General features: G+C 39.4%; 1 long non-coding RNA gene across 1 annotated transcript; it reads left to right on the top strand.

Annotated features, from left to right (window-relative positions):
- On the top strand, window positions 1-26,680 carry LOC142166313 (uncharacterized). Its single transcript, XR_012696643.1, has 3 exons — window positions 1-421; window positions 25,269-25,336; window positions 25,801-26,680. It is a non-coding gene; the product is annotated as an uncharacterized LOC142166313 (long non-coding RNA).
- The last annotated feature ends 1,048 nt before the right edge of the window (window positions 26,681-27,728 follow it).

The raw sequence follows: 27,728 nt of genomic DNA, 5'->3' as shown, positions 1-27,728 counted from the left end.
CAGATCTTTATACCTAAAAAAAATCAAGAGTAAACAAATCGGAACCCCCCCCCCCCCCACCACCTGAAGAGCAGAACGTCGTTGCTCCATTTCTCACCATCACCAATGAACACCATCCCCCCCCCCCCCCTTTCTGGATTTCCTCTTCTTCTTATCACCTCACACACACGAAAATACACTCCTTGTCTGCTAGAAACCAAACTTTCAAAAATTCGAAATTCTCAAGAGAGATCATAAATTCTGAGAAAGCGAAACCAGCTCAAAAATACGAAGAAAAGCTTCAGCAAAGATTTGAGAGCTGAAAATTTTAAAAAGGGAGGCGAAATCAGTGATGAAAAGCTCTTGCTGTCTGGCCGAAATTTTGCTGAGCTATAGCAATTTTCTTATTTTTCGGCATTTAGGTCCATTCTATCACAAACAGGTATGTAGTCTTACTTTTTTTGTATTTTATTTTCAGACCTGGTTTGATATAAATCATGACTACTTTATTTTATCTTTTATTGCTGTTTGGATTTGGCAAATCTAATTTGGCACTATCACACTTTGGCAACATATTCTGAAAAATTATTATTAGTTGTTGAATATTTTATACATTAGTAGCCGACTAGCTTGTGATTGAAATGTTGGGTGTCTGTTGGTAAAAGTTTGTGTATTGGGGTACTGTTGCTATCATTGGTTTCATGTTTAGTTTTGAATTGATTAGCACTTTTATGGTTAAACGCTTTGATGGCTAATCCATTTTGTACCCGAATTGTTTTCCAGTATTATTTGGTTAAATAGGTCTGTTTGTTCTTTTGGGTAATTGGTGCGTTAATGTATAATTAACTGAAAGTTGCTTTTTGTGGTTTTTGTTCAAATGCTAGTGAGATGATTTGTGAACAAGGAAATTGAGCAAATGTTCCATATCTCAAAACGATTTCTTTTCCAGTTGAATTTTTATATTGAAACTAAATTGTGCAAGTCTTTGAGAGCTCGTCATGTCTTAAGTCTCCATGCTACTGCAAACCGTATGCTTCCATTATCTAAATGTGTTGGCATGTCGATTGAAACTTTTGCCATTCATTGGTTTTGCTAGAATTGTCATGATTATTGACGTGATTTGAGTCGTGCAACTAAAGGTAACGAACATGAAATCTCTTTTAGTAAAAGTACTCCGTAATTTATGGCTATGCACTAATCCCAAAATAGTTTAGGAAATAATTAATTCAAGAACATCGTAGTTTGTCTTAGGCGCGATTAAATAAATTATCGTGACTATGGGTACGGTTCCCGTGACATAGTCATGATACCTAATTCCCAAATTCGGGGGTACATTTCACGAACCCGATTATAACAACTTCGAATAATAAAACCCTTTGAAATAAATTGGGGCATTCAATGCCAAACAAAATTTATAATCCATGGCCTTCATAAGATTAGATTTAAGAACTAACACTTATAGAAAAAGGTTTGAGGTGTGCCATAAATAAATTAAATCATCCATGGCCCTCACAAATATTGCTATAAAAAATTGAATCTTCGTACTTGATTTGGGCGCGTTATTTAAATAATTCATCATAGCTATGGGTACGGTTCCCGTAACGTAGTTGTGATTTTTAATTACTAAAATTCGGGTGGACATTTTATGTGACCCAATTTCAATCTTCAACAATAATAAATAAATATGTCGCGAATCGCGGGTACATTTCATGTAGCGTGGTTTGCGACGTGTTCCAAAACAAACAAGCGTACGACAATCGTAACTTGTTAAAAAAATCCATAAATCCTAAAAGCGATTTAAAATAATTAAAAGGCTGTTATAAGGCTAAAATGCACAATGGGTTTAAAATATGTAGTAAATCAGATAATAGGCCAATATTAATAGTTTAAGCGACCGTGCTAGAACCACGAAACCCAGGAATGCCTAACACCTTCTCACGGGTTAACAGAATTCCTTACTTAGAATTTCTGGTTCGCAGGCTTTTAAAATAAAGTCAAAATTTTCTAGATTTGGAATTTTAAAATAAACCGGTGACTTGGGACACCATAAAATCATCCCAAGTGGCGACTCTGAAAAAATGAATAAAATAATTCCATTTTGAATAATGTCACTTTAATTGGAAAAACTCCCTTATATACCCCCTCGGGTCGGGTAAAAAGGATGTGTGACAGCTCTGGCGACTCTGCTGGGGATCATAACCCAGAACTTTTGGTTCAGGGTTCAAGAATTCGAGCTTAGAATAACTGTTATACTTGGCTTTATTTATTATCTGATTTGTACATATTTGAGCCTAATGTGCTAAATGCCGCTTTTTACCGCTTTGATATTGTTTGGGCTGTATATAAATTGTTACGAAACCCTCTTCTCTCTGAATCTTCTAAATCATCTAGGATATGTGCAGTTTGTGTGACTTCTTTTCTGTTAAAGTCATATCCCAATTTTAGAACGAGGTTCGGACAAGTTGCAAAATCGGTGAAGCTTCTGTATTCCCGGTACACTGCCCCCCGGCTCGAACTGTCCGCTCGGGTAAGACAGGTGTAGAATACAACCCCAAGTTTTAAACCTAGAATAACACAACCTCATGCCGAATCCCTAGTAGGAACGCTTGTTTGCATCATGTGTATTTGACTTTGGGGACAACACAAGGGTTGGGTCCGTCTAGGACAGGTGTACCCAAACTAAAAAGAGTATCCTAATGCATCTTACGTGCTACTTGCGCATTTGTTTGATTCGGTTTGCATGTTGACCGGTTTCTAGAATAGCGAAAGAAAATCAAAAAAATAAAAATAAGAGTGAGAGGTAGGTATTTGAAAATTCCGAAACTCTGCCGAAATTCTGGAAAAAAAAAAGAAAAAAAAAAGTCATTTCAAAATGAGCCAAAATTTTCAAGTGTCATATTTTTCTTGTTCCTTTAAACTGACCGAACTACGCGGGTCTGATTCTCACCGAATGTAAGATACGTAGGCAAACTTCATCGGTTCCCACCCCAATTTTCAAAAATCCAAAAGAAATTCCTTTAATTCCTCCTTTAAAAGCATTTCCGTAGAAAATTCAAAAAAAAAAGGATTTTTAAACTCAAAAAATAATTTCCTTATTTATGAAGTCTTTCATACAAAAAAAAGGAAAAAAAGAAAATCAATCCAAAAATCAAAATCCAAAAATACTGGTCTCCTTTATTTTGAAATATTTTTCCCAAAAAGTTAAAAAAAAACTCCAAAAAAATATATTCTTTTCCTTCTTTAAAAGTCTTTCTTTCGTAAATATCAAAAAAAATTGAAAAATTGAACTCCAAAAATATTTTCGTTTTTCTTTAGAAGTGCTTTCATAAAAAAAATATCAGAAATCCAAAATATTTTCTTAAAAGTCCCTCTTTCGAAAAATAAGAGGCAACATCCAAAGTCCAAAAAATATTTTTTCTTTCTCCTTTAGAAAAGAGAAAACAAACCAAAATTCAAAAAAAAAAGTTCCTTTTATTTTTGAAATTCCCAAAGTTCAAATCAAAAGAAAAAGAATTCTTAGAAGTCTTTCTTTCAAAAAATAAAAAAATCAAAATCAAAAATCAAAAATCAAAAATCAAAAAAAAAATATTTCTTTTCTTCTTTTAAAGCATTTCTTTGGAAAATTTCAAAAAAAAAAAACAAAAACAACAAATTCAAAAAAAAATATGTTTTTCTTTTTTTAAACCTTTCATTGTCTGAGTGTTATAAAAAGAAAAACAAAAAACGAGTTAGTTCATTTACTCTATTCTCAATCTTCCCGAACTACGCAAGATCTGATTCATATGGCGTCATGATACGTAGGCAATCCCTATTGGATTCAATCATAAGTTGAGTATAAAATAAAGAAAAGAGTGGAAAAAAAGAAAGAGGAAACAAAAAGTGCCAAAAATAAAAGCGGCAAAAATGAAATGAAAAAATCAAGGGTAATTAAAAAGAAGCAGAAATAAAAGAAATGAGATATTGAGTGAAAAAGAGAGTTAGTTAAGGCCGGGATGAAACATGCAATCGTTCAAACACATGGTAGAAACGTCTTTAACTGTTTAGGTGCATTGCATCCAAACGTGCGATACCTATCTGTTAAGCGTCTCAAAACTAACAAGGTTGTTGGGTATGCAAATTAGCCAGGTTTTGGTGGTTGGTTTTGTTGGAGTCTAGCCTCCCCTCCTTCACAAGATCCAAAGGCACAGATGGCCTCCGCAAGCAATCTACCAATCATCGGTCCTGAGGATAGCCTGGCATCGGCTATTCTGTAGCTAGAATCAGCAGCTGCTGAAGAGAATAAGATGTTGCGTCTCCGCATATTGAAAATGTGGGACGCCTGGTCTAATGGTAGGGAACCGCCAAGTGCAATCCCCGGATTCCCTGAATTGATCCCCAGGTCAGATGAGATTACCAACACCCTTGTGCCCAACCCACTCATCCCATGCGGGCACCCTCCAGTGCCCTTCATTAATCCTGGCATGCCTTCTGTGGTTCGCCCCCAGGCACCGGCTTCAAGGGCACACCCTCCAATGTTCATCTTTCAGGATCCACAGCTTCAACCAAAAATAAGATATGTGACCCCGTACTCTTTCACTCAACCTCCGCAACATTATCTCTCGGAGGAGCAAGAAAAGGTTGTTAAAAATCCCGAGCAAGAGAAAATGGCTCGAAAGATGAAGAGCCTAGAAGAAATCTTGAAAAACATGCAAGGTTTGAGTGGACAAAAAAGTATCCCATACTCTGACCTCTGTATGTTTCCCTATGTCCACTTGCCAGCTGGCTTCAAGATGCCAAAATTTGAAAAGTACGACGGGCATGGAGACCCGGTCGCTCATCTGAAAAAGAGGAGCTGCTAATGGCTTATTTTGGGGAAAGACTCACCGGAATCACTTCTGAGTGGTATGCGGATCAAGAAATTACCCATTGGCACGTCTGGGACGATACGGCCCGAGATTTTGTTCGCCGGTTCCAGTATAATGTGGACATCGCTCCCGACAGAAACTCTTTGTCCAATTTGAAAAAGAAAATCACGGAAATCTTCTGCGAATATGCTGTCAAATGGCATGAGCAAGCTGCCAGGGTAAAGCCTCCAATGGATGAAATTGAAATGGTCACATCTTTCTACAGGCCCAAGAGGTAGACTACTTCCAAAACATGATGTCCGCTATGGGAAAGCCATTTGCTGAGGCTATCAAAATTGGGGAGATGGTAGAAAATAGGCTAAAAACGGGTCGAATCTTGAGTCATGTCGCTTTTAAAGCCACATGTCCAAATGTTCAAAATGGTTCAGATGATTCGATAAACAGAAATGGGTTTGAAGAGGGAGCTATGATGGTTTCAAGCTCGAGGTCGCAGGTCATTCAGCCAATCATATGTGCCTCATATGGTCCCACCACACTATTATCCCCTTCAAGATGCTACTTATGTCGTGGCACCACCTCCTTATTCGATGACGAACGCGCAATCTTACCCGCGGCCACAACATTATCCACAAAATCGAGCTCCATCTCCCAAAAATGCCTATCCTTACCAAGCTTTATGTAATCCTCAACCAAATGATCCCCAGTACAATCCTCGCCCAAGAGAGCCTTTCAGAAAGAATCAGTTCACTCTTATTGGTGAATCATATTCAATCTTGTCCCAAAAGCTAATCATGCTAGATCTATTGCAGCCAGTGGCCCCGAACCGGCCAAACCCCGAGTACCCCTCGCAGCTAGCTGATGCTAGATGTGAATACCACTCTGGAGCAGTGGGACACCGCACGGAGGACTGTTGGACCCTCAAAAGAGCAGTTGAAGATTTGATTAAAGCTGAAAGAATCGTTTTTCGGGATGAAGAAGCTCCTGATGTGATGAACAATCTGTTGCCTACCCATAACATCGGGCCAATAGTCGGAATGATTTGTGAAGCTAGGGAATTTGATCCGGCACTGAAGGCCGTTGCAACCATTGTCGAGACAGAAGAAAAGCCAAAAAATAATCGCCAAGCAGAAAGTTCCCCATCAGAAGGGAGTCTTAGTAGCTAGTCTTGCTATCCTTTCTGCGTCCGGATTATCTCAGGTTGTGATCCGGATGTTTTACTTTATTGTCTTACTTTCTGATGTAAACCCTTCTATCTTCAAAAATTGAAAAAAAAATCAAAAAAAAAATCAAAAAAAACTAATATTCCATTGTCCAAGAATGTCTCTTTTCTTAAACTTGTCATTTTTCTTGTTCTCTTTTTAGTTCTGTCAAATGCAGATTTCATTAACATGACATACTTGCGGACTTCATGCCCAGATCCTAAAACATGGTCAGATTACGAAATAATGAATCAAGAATCAGATCGCAATGAGAATAAGTTTAAGGAAATAAAATAAAGATTTGGAACAACTGAAGGAAAATTGGTCCCAGATTGGAAAGGTTCATACATTGCAACAAGAGTACTGTCAAAAACGTGTGTTGCACTTGGGACACATCGAAGGAAATGTCTCAGAAACAACTGTCAATGCAAATGCAGTCACAAGGTACTATGTTGGATCCTTTATATATCATTAATGTTCTCCGATTGGGATGCAGAAGGCTTTCTTTCTCACTATCCAAACACTATCAATCCTTTGCAAACCCTTTGAGCCGGTTACCTTTCTTTGATTACCCTCTTTGGAACCTAAAAATGTTATTGAAAAAATAAAAAATGAAAAAATGAAATGAATAAAAAATGAAAAAAGAGAAGAAAAAGAAAGATGCAAAAAAAAGGAAGAAAAGACAAAGGAAATAAAAAATGATGAAAAAAAGAGAGGAAAAAGGAAAGAGAAAACAAAACAAAACAGAAAAACAAAAGAAAATCAAAAAATAAAGTTCCCTGAACTACGTTCGACTTGATTCCGAAAGGATACGTAGGCAGTCTCTCTCTGGGGTTCAGTCACACCAAAACAAAAATCCAATCTTCCCCAAAAGTGAAACTGGGGCAGATGTTATAATGGTTCGGCGATAATCCCGCCTGAACGGTTCCAAAGTTGTAATTCGATCCAATTTCTTTTACCCAAACCTTGTTCAAATCCTTTCGATCAATCGGTAAAAGATGTTCAAAATCGGAGAACACAGTTGTTTGGATCTGATGCAATCAAGATGAGAGAAATAAAATGAGAGAGTCTTATTGGTGAAAACTCATGGGTACCGTAAGGCGATGTTGAGCAGAGAAAATGAAATGAGAGAGTCTTGTTAGTGAAAACTCGCAAAAGAGCACTATAAGACGATGGTGAGAAGAGAAATAAGAGAGGTCAATCGGCGAAACCCCGCAAAAGGCACCGTTTATCGAAAAGAAGGAATTCCTTAGGATTATTGGCAGACAAGAGTCCTGGTAAGGTTCCTCTGGTTTTGGGATATGGATTATGAAGGGTTTTTGCGAGATTGGATGGCTGCACAGATCGGGTATCCAGTCCAACAAGCATGTTTTGTCTACTGAAGTCTGCATGCACTCCAGATAAGTCCTTCTTTCCTCCCCGAAAGGGACACTTCTCTTTAAATTCACTTTCCCCGTCCTTTGTTTACTTTTCTTTGAATCTCTTTCGGTTTAATTCTTTTCTGAAACTAATACAAAGAAAAGGTGGCAAGATTGGTTTTACAGGGTTTTGTTTAACAAAGGCCAAATCCAAAGAAAAGCACCCAGCCTCAGCGGGTGCATCAGGTCGATCCCAACTGGTCATGAAGGCCGATGCTCCGAAGTCAAAATTATTAAAAATGAAAGAAATCCGAAATCAAGTGCCCATAAAGGCAAGATAAGATGAAAAAGCCAAGGCCTCACATGGGTTAATCGTCATGTGAAGTTTTGGGAAAAGATAAGATACCCGGTTTTAGAAGAGAGATCGGTCTCCAGAAAGCCAGCAAGCGGTGAAGGATTTAAGCAAAAGAGTTAGGTCGAGATCGAGTGATCAAAACAATCAAGGCCATAAAACCAACCACCGTTTCAAACTGACAAATTGTTCTTTGACTTGAAAACAGGTGTAACCTAAGATAACTTCGCAAGGAGCGGGTGCAATAAAAGCAAGGTGCACAGAGACCAGAATGATCCTACAGCAGAAGTTAACCCAAAAAGGGAAGTCCCTTTCAAAATCTTCATGCATTCTCTTGAATAAAGAAAGAAGAAGAAAATTCAAAACCATGGTAGCATAGGGCCTCCAATCTCTAGCTATGTATTCTCAATATAGGGTCCCATTCCCTAATCGCTCCCAGCATAACCTGGTAGGCTTTGCCATTACAGGGTTTCACTCCCTAGTTGATTCCCGACATAACCCAAAGTCTTTTCTGGCATAACCCAAGGACCTTTTCTTTTCCGGCATAACCCAATGACTTTCCCGGCAAAACCCGTGGACCTCCCCGGCATAACCCGAGGACCTTTTTCTTTTCCGGCATAACCCGATGACTTTCCCAGCATAACCTGTGGACCTTCCCGGCATAACCCGAGGACCTTTTTCTTTTTCGACATAACCTGATGACTTTCTCGGCATAATCTGAGGACCTTTCCTTTTCCGGCATAACCCGTGAACTTTCCCGGCATAACCCGTGGACCTCCTTGGCATAACCCAAGGACCTTTTTCTTTTCCGGCATAACCCGATGATTTTTCCTGCATAACCCGAGGACCTTTTTAACCCGATGAATTTCTCGGCATAACCCGTGGACCTCCCCGGCATAACCCGAGGGCCTTTTTCTTTTCCGGCATAACCTGATGACTTTCCCAGCATAATTCGAGGACATTTTTCTTTTCCGGCATAACGTGATAACTTTCCTGGCATAACCCGAGGACCTTTATAACCCGAGGACCTTTCCCGGCATAACCCGTGGACCTCCCCGGCATAACTCGAGGACCTTTCCCGGCATAACCTGAGGACCTTTTTTCTTTTCCGACATAACCCGATGACCTTTTCCGGCATAACCTGTGGACCTCCCCGGCATAACCCAAGGACCTTTTTTCTTTCCCGGCATAACCCGATGACTTTCCTGGCATAACCCGTGGACCTCCCCGGCATAACCCGAGGACATTTTTTCTTTTCCGGCATAACCCGATGACTTTCCCGGCATAACCCGTGGACCTCCCCGGCGTAATCCGAGAACCTTTTTCTTTTCCAGCATAACCCAATGACCTACTCCGGCATAACCCGTGGACCTCCCCGGCATAACTCGAGGACCCTTTTCTTTTCCGGCATAACCTGATGACCTTCCCCGGCATAACCTGAGGACCTTCCCGACATAACGTGGTCATTTTTCCAGCATAACCCGGTAATCTTCCCAACTTGGGACCTCCGATCCTCATTTAATTTCATTTTAGATATAGGGTCTCCACTCCCTAATCTCTTTCTCTCAGGGATACATAATCCCGATTTTAATTGCCTTCAATAAAGAAATAGTTTAGATTTTGTTACAATAATTCACGAAATTTTCCTAGTGAAAACTGGGGCAGAAAAACTTTGTTCGTTTGTTTGCTTTGTTGCCTGAACAAGTTTTCACCGTGAGGCACACGGTTTGAGATGACCAAAAGAAGAAGTCTCAACCCAAATAAAAGAAAAGAAGTTGAACTCTAAGTGTAGAAGCGGAGGAAAGATGCGGACTGCTCAAGATATGATTGAAGTCGCAAGCTTTGCATGTCCCCCCTTGATCCAAAAAGCTAAAGAAGAATGAACCAGCGGTTGCAGCTTACGAGCATCAAGATTCAGATCAGAGTCTGCAGGAAGAACCAACCAGGACTCAAAATCAAGCCTTAGAAGGTTATATATAGGAATCTTGTAACTCATAGTTGATAGGTTTAGCTAGTTTATCTTTTTATTTTAAATTTTGGTGTAATAAGGAGCTCAGCAAGCGGAAACAGGAGTAACAACAGTGAAATCATAGTTTTTCGGTAGTCCCAGCTATCAAAACTTCCCGAACTACACTAACCTGATTCCTTTATAGTCAAGGATATGTAGGCAACCTCGGAAGCAAGGTTCGGTCAGATCTTTCAAAAATGCTTCCCACGGAGTATTCAAATGGGCAAAAATCGCTTGTATCCCCTCACTTTATCTTGGCCCGAAAATCCTTCGTGTTTTCGAGCAGAGAGGGGCAGCTGTGAGCACGTGATTTTTGCCCTATATGAAATACTTCTATAAAATAAAATAAAATACATTTTTCCGATTATTTGCCATTTTATAGGATTTTTTGTAGGATTTTATTAATTATTTACATTTTTGTGCACGTTTAATTTTTGTTAAAAAAAGCATAAAAATATCAAAAATACCATACATTACATTTAGATTTTTGTTTTTATATTTTAGAATTAATTAGTTAATTAATTGCTTTATTAAAAATGAAAATCACAAAAATGGCTCATTTTACATTTTTTACCTTTTAATTTTTAGATTTTGGTCTGATTTCTTTTAAAATTGGGCTAATTCCTAAAATGACCAAATTAATTTTAAACCTCAGCCCAATTCGCATAACCCAATTCCCATAACCCAATTCCCTTCGGCCCAGTTCCCTTAACCCAAATCCCCTCATTAAAACCCCCATATTCCTCTAACCCTAATATAGACCTTATCAGATCTTTATGCCTAAAAAAAATCAGGAGACTCTCCCCCATTTTTCAAGAGGAATGGCATAACAGACTCCCTCCTCTTCCTCTCATGTTTTTCTCAAAAATCACAAAAAAATCAGAACCCCCCCCCCCCCCCCCACCTGAAGAGCAAAACGTCGCTGCTCCATTTTTCACCATCACCAACGAACACCATTCCCCCCCCCCCCCTTTTTCTGGATTTCTTCCTCTTCTTATAACCCCCACACACGAAAATACACTCCTTGTCTGCTAGAAACCAAACTTTCAAAAATTCAAAATTCTCAAGAGAGATCAAAAATTCTGAGAAAGCAAAACCAACTCAAAAATACGAAGAAAAGCTTCACCAAAGGTTTGAGAGCTGAAAATTAAAAAAAGGGACGCAAAATCAGTGATGAAAAGCTCTTGCTGTCTGGCCGAAATTTTGCTGAGCTATAGCAATTTTGTTATTTTTCGTCATTTAGGTCCATTCTATCACAAATATATGTTGTCTTACTTTTTTGTATTTTTTTTTCAGATCTGGTTTGATATAAATCATGACTACTTTATTTTATCTTTTATTGCTGTTTGGATTTGGCAAATCTAATTCGGCACTATCACACTTTGGCAACATATTCTGAAAAAATATTATTAGTTGTTGAATATTTTGTACATTAGTAGCCGACTAGCTTGTGATTGAAATGTTGGGTGCTTGCTTGTCACGCCCCAACCTAGTGAGGCGTGGGTGGCACCCGGTGCCGCACTGGCCCGAGCGAACCACTCGAAACTCATTCATTTCTTTTGTAACTATCATGGGCCAACATGACCACAACTCGTAATGTACGATTGTAAGTGGATAATATTGTATTACTAAATAATTTTTTTTTCTTAAAACGTGAATACATATGGGTCGTCAAGGCCTCTGATATACTATACAAAATGAACCTTTGTCTACAAAGCCTCTAAGATTATTTGACATCAAATGGGACAGGGTATCAGCCTATCCATAAGTTTGTAGCAAAACTCTGACACGATGACTTATAGACTCGGCTGCACTCCAAATGAGGTGGAGTTTCACCGATCCTTCACTTGAGCTTCTGAAAGCTCACCTCACGCTCCTTCGTCCACTAGAACGGAGCACCCTTCTGGGTCAACCTGGTCATAGGGGCTGCAATCGATGAAAACCCCTCCACAAAACAACGGGAGTAGCCTGCCAAACCAAGGAAATTGCAGATCTCGGTAGCTGAGGATGGTCTGGGCCAACTCTGCACGGCCTCTATCTTCTTGGGATCCACCTGAATACCCTCACTCGATACCACGTGGCCTAATAATGCCACTGAGTCCAACCAAATCTCACATTTCGAGAATTTAGCATATAACTTCTTCTCTCTCAGCGTCTGAAGCACAGTCCTCAGGTGTTGCTCATGATCTTCCCGACTCCGGGAATACACTAGAATACCATCAATAAAGACAATGACGAACGAGTCAAGATACGGTCGGAACACACTGTGCATCAAATGCATAAAGGCTGTTGGGGCATTGGTCAGCCCAAATGACATAACAAGGAACTCGTAGTGGCCATACCGAGTCCTAAAAGCAATCTTCAGGATATCTGGCTCCCGAATCTTCAACTGATGGTAACTTGAGCGCAAGTCAATCTTAGAAAACACCCATGCGCCCTAAAGCTGGTCAAACAGATCATCAATACGAGCCAAAGGATAGCGGTTCTTCAATGTAACCTTGTTCAACTGGCTATAATCAATACACATACGCATAAAACCATACTTTTTCATCACAAACAAGACAGAAGCACCCCAAGTGATACACTGGGCCGAATAAAACCCTTATTAAGCAATTCCTATAACTGATCTTTCAACTCAGGAGGAGCCATACGATACGGAGGAATAGAAATAGGCTGAGTGTCCGGCAACAGATCAATGCCAAAATCAATATCTTTATCAGACGGCATGCCTGGAAGATCAGCTGGAAACACATCGGGAAAATCCTGAACTACTAGGACTGAATCAACTGAAGTGGTATCAATACTAACATCTCTCACATAAGCTAAATACGCGTCACACCCCTTCTCAACCATACACTGAGTTTTAACAAAAGAAATAACTCTACTGGGAGTATGATCTAAAGTACCCTTCCACTCAACACGCGGTACACCTGGCATATCCAGTGTCACGGTTTTGGTATGACAATCAAGAATAGCATAATGGGGCGACAACCAGTCCATGCCCAAGATAATATCAAAATCAACCATGTTGAGTAATAATAGATCGGCTCTGCTCTCAAAACCACTAAGAGAAACCAAACACGACTGATAAACACGGTCCACAACAAGAGAATCTCCCACCGGAGTAGAAACATAAATAGGGGAACTCAAAGAATCCCGAGGTACACCCAAATGCGGAGCAAAATAAGAAGACATATAAGAGTAAGTAGAGCTTGGATCGAATAGAACCGATGCATCTCTGTGGCAAACCAATATAATACCTGTGATGACATAATTGGGGGCAACAGCCTTGGTACGGGCAGGAAGGGCATAGTATCTGGCCTGGCCTCCCCCTCTAAGATGACCTCTACCTCCCTGACCTCCACCTCTAGTTGGCTGAGCAGGTGGGGTAGAAACTAGAGCTATAACCATAGCCTGAGAACTCTGTGGGGCACGTTGTGGCTGAGAAGTCTGTGGAGGTGCACTCCTCCCAAGTCTAGGGTAATCCCTCACCACATGGCATGTGTCACTACACTCAAAACAAGCTCTGGGAGGACGGAGGCTGTGACTAGCTCAGACCAGGTCTGCTGGACTGACCTCTGAAAGCACCTCGTGCAGGAGGCGCGCTAGAAACCAGAGGTGCATAATAAAGCTCCTAAGGCCTAGGAGGAGCTGGAGCACTACTAGCTGTTGGAAGAGTTGAATGAGTAGGACGACTCATATAACCCCTACCATGATGACCTGCAGCTGGGGTACGGGCACCAGAATAATGGCCTGACTCACGAGACCTCTTGGCCTCCCTCTCCTCTCTCTCCCTAGCATACATTCAATCCTCCTAGCAATGCTCACCACCTGCTAATAAGAAATGTCCATCTCCAACTTACGAGCCATGCTAGACTTGATGTTGGGAATAAGTCCCTCAATAAACCGGCGAACCCTCTCGCGAACAGTGAAAACCAAGGCTAGTGCATGCCCAGCCAAACTAGTGTAACGGACAGCATAATTTGAGGCAGTCATAGCACCCCTAGCGCAAATGCTTAAACTCTACGCGTCATGCGTCCCTGAGGCTCTGAGGAACATACTCTCTCAGGAACAGATCTGAAAACTGAGTCCAAGTCAGTGAAGCAGCCTCATCTGGACTGTCTAACTCATAGGTGTGCCATCACTCATAGGCAACTCCTCGAAGCTGGAAGGTAGTGAAAGAAACCCCGCTTGATCCTGATATACCCATGGTACGGAGAATGCGGTAACACTCATCAATAAATCCCAGAGTATCCTTCGACGCTAGACCAATAAATACAAGGGGCTTGTACTTCTTGAACCTCTCAAGCCTCAACTACTCATCCTCTAAAAGCCGCTGCCCTATCATCGGGCTGAACTAGCACTGCGGGCGGTATAGGTTATTATTATAGGGACCTGCTCAACATGCACTCACTACTTAGGAGTGCGGGCGGCGGGAGTCTGTGCTCCTCCCCCGGCCTGGGATGTGGCTGCAGCAAGGGGAAGCAACCCTACCTGAGCCAAAGTGGTGTACATGCTCATGAACTATGCTAGTGTCTCCTAAAGAGCTAGAGTAGTAGTAGCAGTGGGTGTGTCAGGTGCCTGGACTCCGGCTAGATCCACTGGTGATACCTCGGCGGTAGCTCGCGCATGTGCTCTGGCTGCACCACGTGCCCGTCCTCGGCCTCTACCCCGCCCCGGCCTCTGACGGCTGCAGTAGGGGGAGCGGGTGCCTAATCATCTTGAGTAGCACGTGTCCTCACCATCTGTGAGAGAATATAAGACAGAAGTTTAGAATTGTGATGTCAAAACATCGCACGACAAGGAAATCAAATGAAGTGGAAATTTTCCTAACAGTTATATAGCCTCTCGTAGATAAGTACAGACGTCTCCGTATCGATCAGCGAGACTCTAATAAACCGGCTTGTGATCTGTGACTCCTATGAACCTAGAGCTCTGATACCAACTTGTCACGACCCCGGTTCACCCTCCGTGAACCATCGTGATGGCACCTAGTCTCTACAACTAGGTAAGCCTAATTTGTGGAAGAAAAAGCAAAATTTGTGGAAGAAAAACAATTTAAAACAAAAATAAAGTAGTGATAGTGTTTAAATCCGCCGCTCGGCTTACACCATGTATAACTCTCAATACTAATACATAAATCCAAGACCTGGAAACCCACAAATCACAAGCTAAGAAAAGGAAATACTATATAGCTCTAACTCCGAAATTTGTCTAATAAGAACAGAAAGTACAGAATGGCTAAATACTAAAAGGCGGGAATAGAAAGGGACTCCTCGATCTACGGACGCGGCAGATGTACCTCGAAGTCTCTAAGTAGTCGCCTCCCTCAAGGATGGTAGGCCTGAGTAGAAGTACCTGGATCTGCACATGAAAAATATGCGCAGAAGAGGCATGAGTACACCACAGCGGTACTCAATAAGTGTCAAGCCTAACCTCGGTTGGGTAGTGATGAGGAAGGTCAGGGCCCTACTAAGATTAAATAAATATAAAGATGACAAGATAAGATAAGCAGTATAAATGAAAATCTACAGTAAGAATATACACAGGATAATAATAGTACAATAACGGAAATAGAGATGAAGGCAAACCACAAGGAAGTACCACTCATAACAAGGATGATAACCGGGGATCTCTTGGTATCTTCAATATATGCTAGGGATCTCTTGGTAACCCGGGGATCTCTTGGTATCCTCAATATATGCTAGGGATCTCTCGATATCCCGAGGACCTCTTGGTATCCTCAATATACATGCCAGGTATCTCTTGGTATCTCACACCTCAGTTCAGATCATAAATACATACGGGAGATCTCCCGGGATGCCGACCCGTAGCCCCAAAGTAAAACACACAACAGCAACACAAGAATACCCAATTAAGTTAAATTTCGTACCAAGTAAACAGTTAATCCTAGCCTAACATGCTTCACGTAACGCAATTAAGGCAGTTTAAGAAAATAGGCAATTAAGTCAACTAAACATGTTTTTCTAAACTAGCAACATGCTAAATTCACAAGTAGAATAAAACAGGAAAAAGAATTCAATTGAAATACTTAAGGAAAAATTGGATTTTCAACAATTAGCTCAAGTACACGCTCGTTACCTCACGTACAAGGCATTTCAATTATCAAATATATCATATCCTAAGGGGAAGGTCCCCCACACAAGGTTAGACAAGCCACTTACCTCGAACCGGCTCAAAATCAACCCAACACCACGTCTTTGCCACGAGCACTCGACTCCAAATGGCCCAAATCTATTCAATTCAATTGCATAATGTAAATAACACTTCAAGTAACTGATTCAACAATTAAATTCTAAGCTAATACGCGAAATTATATAAAATGCCCCTCTGGCCTGCATCTCGGAATCAGGTAAAATTTATAGTTTCAGAATCCCCACACTCTCACGAGTCTAACCATACCAAAATTATCCAAATCCGATGTCAAATCCCCAATCAAAACTCAATTTCTTGGCCTAAGAACTTTTCCCCAATTTTCATACAAATTCCGAAATTAAAGGATGAATTCATGTTTAGATTAATGGGTTACAAGAAAAAATGAGTTAAGAATCGTTACCCAATCGATATCTCTGAAAATCCCTCAAAATCTCGCTCAAATCCGAGCTCCCAAGCTTAAGTTTTGATAAAAATGGCTAAAACCCTCGATTTTAAAATCTTATATCTGCCCAGAAAATTCCTTCTTCACGAACGCGGTCAAAGCCTCGCGTTCGCGAAGCACAAAATAACTTTGACCATTTTTCCTTCTTCGCGAACGCATCCTTCACTCCACGAACGTGATGCCTTGCATAGACGAACCTTCGGAACGCGACGGGAACCACGTGAACGCGATGCACAAAACTCCACTGGGCCAATTCCTCTTCCGCGAATGCGAAACCCAATCGCGAACGCATAACACAACCATCCAGCCTCTTTGCGAATGCAGAGGCTCTCTCGCGAACGCGAAGTCCAAACTTTTCCCCCAGTCCCAGCTCCTCATCGTGAACGCGAGAACCCACTAGCGAACGCGATGAAGGAAACCAGAACTAACTGCTGCAACATTTTCTGCAATTTCCTAAGTTCCAAAAATGACCCGTTGAGCATCTGAAACACACCCGAGGCCCCCGTGGACCTCAACCAAACCTGCCAACCAATCTCAAAACATTATTCAAACTTGTTCCAACCTTCGGAACGCTCAAAACAACATCAAAAGACCTATTTTCCATCGGATTCAAGCTTAAAATTTCCAAAAACTCTAAAAACACACTTTCGATCAAAAAGTCTACCAAACCTCGTCCGAATGACCTAAATTTTTGCACACACATCCCAAATGACATGATGAAACTACTGCAACTCTTGGAATTCCATTCCGACCCTCGGATCAAAATCTCACTATCGAACCGGAAACTTCAAAAATTCAACTTCTGGCGTTTCAAGCCAAAATTAGCTACGGACCTCCAAAACACACTCTAAACACACTCCTAACCCCGAAATCACCAAACGGAGCTACCAGAACCATCGGATTTCCATTCTGAGGTCGTCTTCACATTGTTCCGACTATGGTCAACTTTCCAACACTTAAGCTCTCATTTAGGGACTAAGTATCCCAAACCTCTCCGAAACTCAAAACCGAACATCCTGGCAAATCGAAATAGTAGAAATAAACTTGGGGAAAGCAGTTAATAGGGGATCGGGGTAATGGGAGAGTGGAGCAACAGTCCAAACACAGCACCCAAAACAGGTTCATACATAGCCAAAGAACATAGAACCAAGGTAGGTTCAGCAACCATAAACAGGGGTAATGGGATTTAGGACACATAGGTCACATAGGTAAACACATAGTTGCAGGATCACTTACGTACAGAATCAGCAATATGCTAAGGGGTTAAGGAACTTCAAAATTAACACAGAATCAGGTAACTTAAGGATAGCCAACTACTTTGCACAGAGAGGTTCATGCCAGAAATCAGAGAAACATAAGTAAGGAAGAGTCACATTGGGGTTTACTAAAGGGGGATAACATTTCATAAATATGTTGAGTCTATGGGAGGGGACACATTCAAAAGCATGTTGATAAAGCGATAAAGCAAACATATTAGTTGCAAGTTGAACAACAAAACCATAAGTGAAAACAGACTAGAAACAGGATGAATCTAAGTAATAAAGGAAACATGTTGTTTTTGAAACTTTGAATTTGAAATCAGGACATACCAGCAAAAAAGACAGTAAGCACAAAGTGAAGGAGATCACAATAGTTAGCCTTGGATTACAGCCAGCTAACTCAGAATAATAGCAAGTAACCAAAGAAAGAGAGCAGAAAGTTTTGAGTGTGAGAGAGTTTGAACTAATGTGTTCATGTTTGTTAATGAGAGAGCATATGTATATATAATTTGAAACTAGGCAAAATAATAAGGTAAGAATCAAAGTCATGCAGTAATTATAGAACTAGGTATCAATTAGTACAAAATCAGTATAAGTACTCCCTTAATTAAGGGAGTTAACTTTAAACGGTAAAGACAAATAAGGAAGGAGATCACATAAGACTGGAATATAATACATAAGGAAATAATTTCAGCATGGTGCAAGTATAGAACATGTAATTAAGGCTAAGTACATAATATTTCAATTAAGGAAATAACATAAGAATCAGATTTGATAGTATAGTCGACCATAAAATAAGGCAAGAGAATAACTTAGAGGTTGGAAATCAATAAGGAGATCATCATAAGATATTAGTGAAAGGCATCAATTACAGGAATTAGGGGTTCAAATAGGAGTAGTAATGGTTAAGGGGAATTAGCACTGTAAACAAATGAAATAATCACAGTATAAGCAAGAAGGAATAAAATAAATAACCCTAATAAGCATAGTAAAGTAAAAATCACATAAAATCGGGAATTCAACTAGAAAAATAATACTGATTAGAGGAATTAGCATAAATTTCTGTTAATAAATAGAATAAACATAATATAGGCGGAAGAAGCAAAATCAGAAACCCTAATGAGCATTATAGGGTACAATCATAGAAACATAGAACATATTCATGAATAACAGACATGCGAACAAATTAAACTAACAAATAAGCAAGGATAGTTCTCAGAACCCAGGATTAAGACCAAGAATTAGAATTTTCAACATAATGAATCAGATAAAAGGAAAAACTTAACTAATCCATTTAAATATAGTAAACATCATAGAATAATACTGAAAATCAGAGGAGAAGTCATATTGAAAAAAGGTTAAGAAACTCTAGTTTTGAAGACATATAGGCATTTTTTGAAAAATCGGAGAGATTATCATGGAAAACAGTAAAATAACTCAAATACTCTTAGATCTGTTATAGATCTAAGAAGTCAAGAGATAAATTAGGATTTCAGGGAGAGATAACCCAGAGATGGAGAGATTCCGGCTTAGAAGTCATGGATCTAGCCGGAGAAATAGAAAGGTCTTACTCAGACGGGCCAAGAAGGCCTGAGAATGGCAAGAACAGACCGTAGGTGTGAGTTGAACAGCCGCTGGTCCCTTGAGGACCTCAGGGTAGCAAGAATCCGGCATGGAGGGGAGCCATGAAGGCTAGGGGTGGTGGTGGAACCACCATTGACATAGGCGAGCCAATGGCCGGTGAGTAGGAGCCATGGTTTAGCAGAGAGAGCTTGAGAGAGAATGATCCGGTGGAGAGTGATGAGAGAATGAGAGAAATGAACTTTGGAGGGGTAGACTATTAGGTTAATTATGGTATGGAGGGATCTAGTTCGTTGATCAAAATTGATCAACGGTCCAGATTAAGTAGGGATTGGGTCAGATAGGATTGTGGATTGGGCCTTGTGGGTATTGGGCAATTTTAATCAGGTTTGGGTCTAGTTTGATTTAGGCTAGAATTGAAATGAAATTAGGCTATTTGTTAAATATCCAATTAAATTAAATAAAACAATTTACAAAAATAGTTGATAATTGTACAAAATGACTTTCATGCATAGAAAATAGTTAAAAATGATTACTTAGTATTTAAAAATACAAATAATTAATTTTCGGTAAAAAATAGTATAAAATTATATGATTGGGCTATAATTACAAAGTTATTGTAATTGTAGCCAAATGATGCCAATTTGGCTAGTTATGAAATAATTTGGTTTAAATAGGACCATAGATAATAAATTAAATCAAGAGATGCTTTTGAAATCATTTGTAATGCCATTTTGTAATTATTTATTGGAAATAAAATGATGGGTAAATTAATAAAAATATAGAAAATTATGGAAAAATACCAATTGCTATTAATGCATGATTTTGGAGGTATATATGCATTTTTTAAAATATTTTGGGAAAATTTGGGTATCAACGTATACAATGTTGTATTGAGGCTGTTGTTACCAGACCAATTCTTCTTCAAGTTAATATGCTTAGGTTGAAGCCCTCTTCCTTATTTCCTAAGCTAGTCTTTCGTGGGAGTATTTGGGGAGATCCTCTGACTCTTGTAAAGCTACAAGCTTGTTCACCGTATACCCGAAGAAATTTTTGATGTTGTCATTCGCCTATTATTATCCTTAGTTACTTACCTTCGCGCCCTTGTGCTCGTAGGGTTGGTTCTGAACTGAAATTTTTGACTGTCTTCCTAGTGGCACCGTCTTTTATTTTTGTAACACTAATACGGTACCTTTAACAGCCCCAACTCCTATCTGAATATTTCTCAAGAATTACGACGTCATATCTGCGAGACTGAATTCACTATGTTGGGGTTCACTACGGTTATCTTGCACAATCTGCATAATTTGTCTCTATCCTCTTGTCTATCCATAACTAGGCTCTTCCTAAATCAACTACTAACTACCCATTGGTCCATTATCATATCTATACTCCGCGTAATCTCTCTTGGTATATGTCTTTTGTCTTAACTTATATCTTGCACTGGCTACTAACTTATCAAGTGTCTATTCGCACTTATTTATCAACAATATCCTGGCAGAAAACTCTTACTGCCTCTCCTCGGCGTCGTGCTTGCATAACTTTCTAGAGTCGCGGCATATCAGTAGAATCTGAATACACTCTCATTCATTTCGCCTTTCTACCACATTCTTCCTTTACTATTCCATAGTTACCTGAACCAATAACTCTGACGCAATACCATATCACATCATCTTCCCCCCTTTAGGAGAGTACTAAGACTTAGTGCTACCAAGATCTACCTATAGATGTTTTACCTCTTCATTTTGGCATCTCTTCACATCATCAATGACCCTTACTCGCCTTATGGTAACCCTTCTGTACCAGGGATAACTGGATTTCTTACGCACGAAGGTGACACCTAGTGTAATTGGCACACTTAGTCCCTTAAGATTAACTCTACTCAGAGTGCTTGCTTTAGGGAAACGACTTCCTAAATGACCTTTAAAGGTTATTCGCATGTTGTCTATTCTATTATTGTTGAAACACGATCTCTGAAATTCTCACAATACCGACTATTACCAATTTCTTCGATCCCTAATTCATATTCGGTTTTTTATCTTATTTACTGTCCCGTACTAAATTCTATTACTATGGGGGTCTAATTTTTCCTTCTGGTAATCACGTCCGAGTCACCAACTAAATTCTCGAATGAGGATATAGCCTTTGGCATATACTCTTTTATTGTCTCAAGGCCTGTAACATTTTGTTTTTTCCTTCACTTGACTATAGACTCTGTCATTCTATCATATTTTGATTTGTTGTTATCATCCATTTATTACATCTTACTCATAATGCTTCAATTACTCTCTTCTTATTCTCCGGCTAATATTTTTGTCAATCACTTTATTCTGATAACTTCAACAAAATATTCTTTCACTTTTAGCTCCCTTTGCTTCATCTCACTGGCTCTTCAGGTCATCTAGCATTCTCTCTTTACTAGGTACGAGAGCCATACAAAGGTAAATATTTATCCCTTCTAGGATTCCAGTGCCAATCTTCTAAAGTTTTCCAGACATTCTAGTATTCATATCTAAATGTACTATTCTAGATTGCACCATCTGGGTGTCTCACAAGGAGAACTATTACCACGTTTGCATTATCCTTCGAAAATGTTAGCTAATGATAACAATCCATCCACAATTTTGGGTTACTCTAATCCCAATTGTATACTGATCTCCGATCCTTCTCTTAAACTATATTTGTTAGCTCTCAAAGGGCATAATTCAGATGGGTGTGGTCAATTGCATATATCTTTGTTACTGTTAAAAGTAACTCCTAATGTTTATACTTTTCTACCTTAATTGTAAATACTAATAATCTTCACTAATTGTGATGTCGTATTTTTCTTCACCTTGCTTCTTTTACTTGTTGAAACTTGTATCTACCTTCTGATTATCTTATTGCTTTTTACCATATAGATGGATAGATATTCATTCCTTAGGGCTCCTTATAAAGAAGCTTACACGTTATAGTACACACATGATCTGCTGAAGACCTCACATTTACTCATTATAAGTATGATGCAAAATCGAGTTCCTCTGATCAACACTTCCACAACGATATTCGATCTCTTACCAACTGTCTTTTTGGATGTAGGTATCGTTGTATTACGAACAAAATAGAATTTAGGAGTTTGAATTCTTACAATTGAGCTCTACCACATGATCTAGAGTAAGAAGAAAGAGTGACAGACCTAAATGCCTTGTAGCCTCCTGCTTATAAGTGTGGTGTAGAACACACCCATAAACAAGACTCTACTAGACACGGCTTGTAGAATCCCTAGGACAAAACTACTCTGATACTACTTTTGTCACGACCCAAATTGGAGGGCCGCAACGGGCACCCGATGCCTCACCCAACCAAGTACCAATGTAACGTATCTTTTTTATCATACTATCATGGGTAAATAGGCCGAAGGGCCATCATGATATAACCAAAATAAAACATAAGGGAATACTCGACATATGACGACCCAATATGATATACAAACTTATACATGTGACATGCAGGCCTATAAGACCGAAATGATCATTTGGACACTCAAAACATAGGCTGACAAGGCTATACAACTATCCATATACATGACATCTGTCTATAAGCCTCTAAGAGAACATAAACATCATAAAGGTCAGGATAGGGCCCCGCCATACTAATCAATACATGTCCAAAGCATACTGACCAAATAGACAACTCCGGAGCAAGTGCAGTGCACCAACACCTTTTGCTGAGCTGATAGTCTACTAGGAGGAATGTCAACCTATCAATCAAGACCTGCGGGCATGAAACACAGCGTCCCCAGGCAAAAGGGACGTCAGTACGAATAAAGTACCAAGTATGTAAGGCAGGAAAGCATAAACAAGATCAGTAATGTAAAGAGAGATAGAGGAGATACAACCTGTAATATCTGAATGCCTCTGGGGGCTACTGACATGAAATGCATAATACATATATAGACATAAACTTTTAAAAACATACGCCTCTGTGGGCATCATCATCATCATATCGTACCCGGCCCCAAAGAGGACTCCTAAAAACGTACCCGGTCATCATAAGGCACGGTAGAATTGTACCCGGCCACGTAGAGCTCGGTAAACCCAACTGATCAGTGGTTTCACAATAGGTGTCATACCCGGACGACAATAGCACCACTCGGTAGAGTAAAATAGATACTATATATAATGCATGCTAGACTCATGGAATCACCTTCTAAACCTTTCGGAATGACTTAAGGTCGTTGCACCTTCGATTAACATTATGGACATCCATACCCTCAATATGAACCTCAGTAGGATTCGAGGATCATACAGACTTGCTTAGAATAATTTTATAAGGAAAGAACAACACGGCCAGCCTTAGTTGCTAGGAGTAGATCCTTATGAAATAGCGTATCATTTATGTTCATTTCATTTTAGATCATGCCAAAAGAAAGAAGAAAGTGCCTTAACATAACTTAAACCCATTGAGTCCTTAATACCTTCCAAGCAACTCTTGAAACAAGTCAACTCAATCTATCATAGTATAAGAAGATTTAAAATCAGTGCTGAGCAAAGGCTAAGTCTGTAACTTAAGCTAGTAGCTCATTTATGTAAATTCGGGAAGCATCTCCCCGGTAACAAAGGACTCCTCCAATACCATATACCAACAACAACAACTAGAGAAATCCATCAACATATAAATATCAATAACAAGACACCATATAACAACAACAACAACAAGTCACAACTGCTTCACGACGAGCGACAAGCTCTGATTGGAATCTGTATAACCCATATCACCCATTATAGACTTTTTACATTAACTCAACAGTATCATTAACATGATAATGAAGTCATTCATCAATTATTCCATCCTTATACCATATATTTATAACAAAGTAAACAATCCTCAACTCCAACTATCTTTAATTAGTAACTTTATTCTCTAGTTCATGTCTACTCCATCCATTTAACTTAATCAACAACAAGATAACCTTAATAAAACGCAAGAACACAATACACATATTTCCTACTGTAACTTCAAGTCAAAATCCAAGTTATATTCAGCTTACAACAACCCTCAATGGCAATACAATACCATGGAGGTGACTTAAGCTAATCAAAGTATTATCTTGTAGTTTATCATCCTAACAACTTAACAAACATACAAGCAAGCTTAAGCATAATTAGTAGGCTATTATACTCACTTTATACAGTAGCAACAACTTTGAATTTCATCCAAACAAATCCCACAACAATCCTCAATGACAACACAACCTCAAAGAGGTGTTGTTCTTCACTAGAACTAAGTTTTGATGTTGAAATATGGTGTAATCACTTTGGAATCACTTCAAACCCTTGTGGTATCTGTTTAGAAGGTTTAGGAGAAGTTTGGAGATGAAGTTGAGTTGAAAATGAGTTAAAAATAGGCATCCAAATCGTTTATAAAGAGAAGTAGGTCGACCACTGCCTAACTGGGTCCCATTGGGAGCTGTTTGCGCGGTCTCGCAAAAACACGAATATCTCTCTACTCCGATGTCTTATTGACAAACGGTTTAATGAGTTAGAAACTAGAGACATATATTTTCGATTTGGTAGGTAGACCACCCCATAATTCCAAGTATATTTGGAGAAAAGCTCAGCTACATTTGACCTAACTTTTAGCAAATTTATAAATGTAACTTGTGACGACCTTTGCCAACTCTTGTTCCACAACTTTCTTGCCTTCAAAACGTAGAAAATGACTATCACACGACTAAAATAACTCATAGCATAGCCTCCTTATCATGTTAAGAACCCTAGTCTCACCCCAAAGTATATGTTATAGCATTCCAAACTTGTTGACTTTCGACGAAACTTATTATCTTCAATTGGTGTAGCTTCAAAGCTTTCCAACCCTCTTGGTACTCATTATTCATGATATTAAATATTTGTAACCTCCAAGGTAACATGATTAACTTACTTTATTTGCTTTCAAATATAATCTCATTTCCGAGCTTACATTATTGGCTTACGACGTACTCTCACGTATGAAAACGTGGGGTGTAATAGATATATCTTGTGGAATCATTTCCTATGGCTTTTATTGATGGTATTAAGTTCTTTTGACTAGATTCGGGTCGTCCGGAGGTTGATACACATAGGAAGGACTTGTTAGAGGAGTGATTTGGCCTGCTTGAGGTAAGTATCTTACCTAAACTTGGTTGAGGCACTAATTTCCCGATTTATTTGTGATAGTTACATGCTATGGGTGCGCACATGTGTGGGATTTGAGCCTATGTGAGAGCACCATTGTATTTATCCATGTTTGGGGTAGTGCTTAGGCTATGACATTCTGTGAATTGATTGTTAAGCTTTATGCTGTGATGTTTCTCCTATTTGTAACCTTGTTGTGAACTATTTGATCCATATTTGAGGTTACATAGAGGCTAATTCCTTGAATTAATTTGTTAATTGTTATTTCAGTGATGAAATTTCCGATTAGAGCTATGATAGAACACTTTGCACATGCATACATTTTAACATGTCATTTATACCGGTCCATGAGCACGAAATCTAAGATTCATTGATCATATACATGTATTCTTGTATATTTTCTTCTGTGTGATATGATTTAGACTGATGCATGTGACCACACTGGGCAGATTGTGTTGTTATGCTTGTGACCATACCGAGCAGATTGTGTTTATGCCAGTGACTATGCCGAGTGGATTGTGTTATATGCATGTAACCACGCTGGGCGGATTATGATGTTGAGCTTGTGACCACGCCGCACTGATAGCATGTTGAATTGGACGTGTTGCGTATAAATATGGATTCATCTCTCTAGGGTCACCCTCTCATGTTTCTCTCTTGGTGGTGTACACGCAAATTTGAGGAAAACTGATCAGTGTTTTGGTACAGATATGGAAATACTGAGTAAACTATGGCCAATGTTTGTTTGGATTGTGTATTTCTTCTTTACTTGCAATTTTCTTAGATAATTAGCTAAATTACTTGCATATCATCTTTATACGTTGAATCTATGACTGAGTAGAGTACTTGAGTAATTGTGCTCACACACATATAGTTCTTTCTGTGCTTTATGACTTGATCACATTGTTGTCATGTACTTGTGGAATTTATGAACTGAACAGGTTATAGCAAGTATCATTTATAATTCTTGCTTTTTTTACTTCGCGGAGGTTAGTTATGATACTTGTTGAGTACATGGGATCGGTAATACTCATGCTACACTTTACACTTAATTGTGCAAATACAGATTGTCAGACCCAATCATTAGCAGCGGAGTTGCTTGTTGAGCTGATCATCAAGAGACAAGGTAGAACTGCATTCTCGATCGCAGTTTTGGCATCTCTTTTATTATGTATTGTTGTCTTTATTTTAGACAGTATTGTATTTGGTCATTTTAGACTTGTACTTTCGTATTAGAGCTTATGGCTCTGTATTTACTAGTCCAATGGAGTTTTATTATGTATTGGCAGTATTGTACAATATCAAGGTTTCAGACTCATGTTATTTTCAGTCATTTTTGCTATTATGGTTCATTATTTTTATGTCCGACTTTTCTAGCAAGTGTATTAGGCGCCATCACGATTGGTTGGGTTTTGGATCGTGACAAAGATCAATTTTTGTAGTCCCTCAGAGCCAAGGAGGTTAGCCTATAATGGTTGAAAATTAAGGTTATGAAGACAAATTTTAGCAAGAAAAGAGGGAAGAGAAGAAGATTAAATTGATGCCTAAGCTGAACAGTGCATATTGTTGTTGATCAGGCACTCAGTAGAATGAGAATCCATTTTTTCCAATATTTATCTGTAGCCAGAGGTTTCAGGTAATTGGCGACCTCCACCAGTAGGTGGCACTCATTTGAAATCGTGAGAATGACACTACATTTTCCTCTAGGGTTTCTAATGGATGACGGGTAAGTGTTCCCTAAATTCTCGTCGTCGGATGATCATGGGGAGTGAACATCTTCTATTTGTTCGGTTGGAGCCGGTGGATAAATAGCAGTTGGTGTCGAATTTGTTGAGGTTACAGTTGTTGTAGAAGTTGATGGCGTAGGAATGTCAGGAGTAGAATTCCTCTAAACGGAAGCGATGAAAAGTGCTTGGAAATGAGATTCATCATTTTCAACTATATCCATTTCCATGAAGAGTCCTCGAAGCTCTCCCATTTGAGGTGCTTGAGGTTCTCACGGCTGAACATCCGGTTGAGTTGATGAAGATCTTTTTCTTCTTTAAAGCGGAACTGCTTCATCATCAGTTCCTTTTTCATCAAGAATCACTGTGGCCAGTCCAGTTGGAGCTTCATTTATTGAAGTTTTCTTCTGAGTCCTAGCCATAAGGTATGTCTTCTCTTCGATTTCTTATCTTTGTACTTGGGACTCCGGATTGAGGCACCTTTACTGGAAGCAAGGGCGACTTCATGAGCCTTCTTCCGATTAAGGACATCTTGCAATTGTCGTTGAGCCTCCTCTGGGTCATCAGAGACGTCAACAACGGGGCAAATGGATGACCCCTTCGGAAGGATATGTATTACGAAAAGGAATTAGTGAATTGGTTCTAAATCATGT

The sequence above is a fragment of the Nicotiana tabacum genome, chromosome 11 (genome assembly GCF_000715075.1).
Source record: "Nicotiana tabacum cultivar K326 chromosome 11, ASM71507v2, whole genome shotgun sequence".
NCBI lineage: Eukaryota > Viridiplantae > Streptophyta > Magnoliopsida > Solanales > Solanaceae > Nicotiana > Nicotiana tabacum.
Note: the sequence above shows the minus strand (reverse complement) of the source record. Positions and strands in the feature narration are given on the sequence as shown.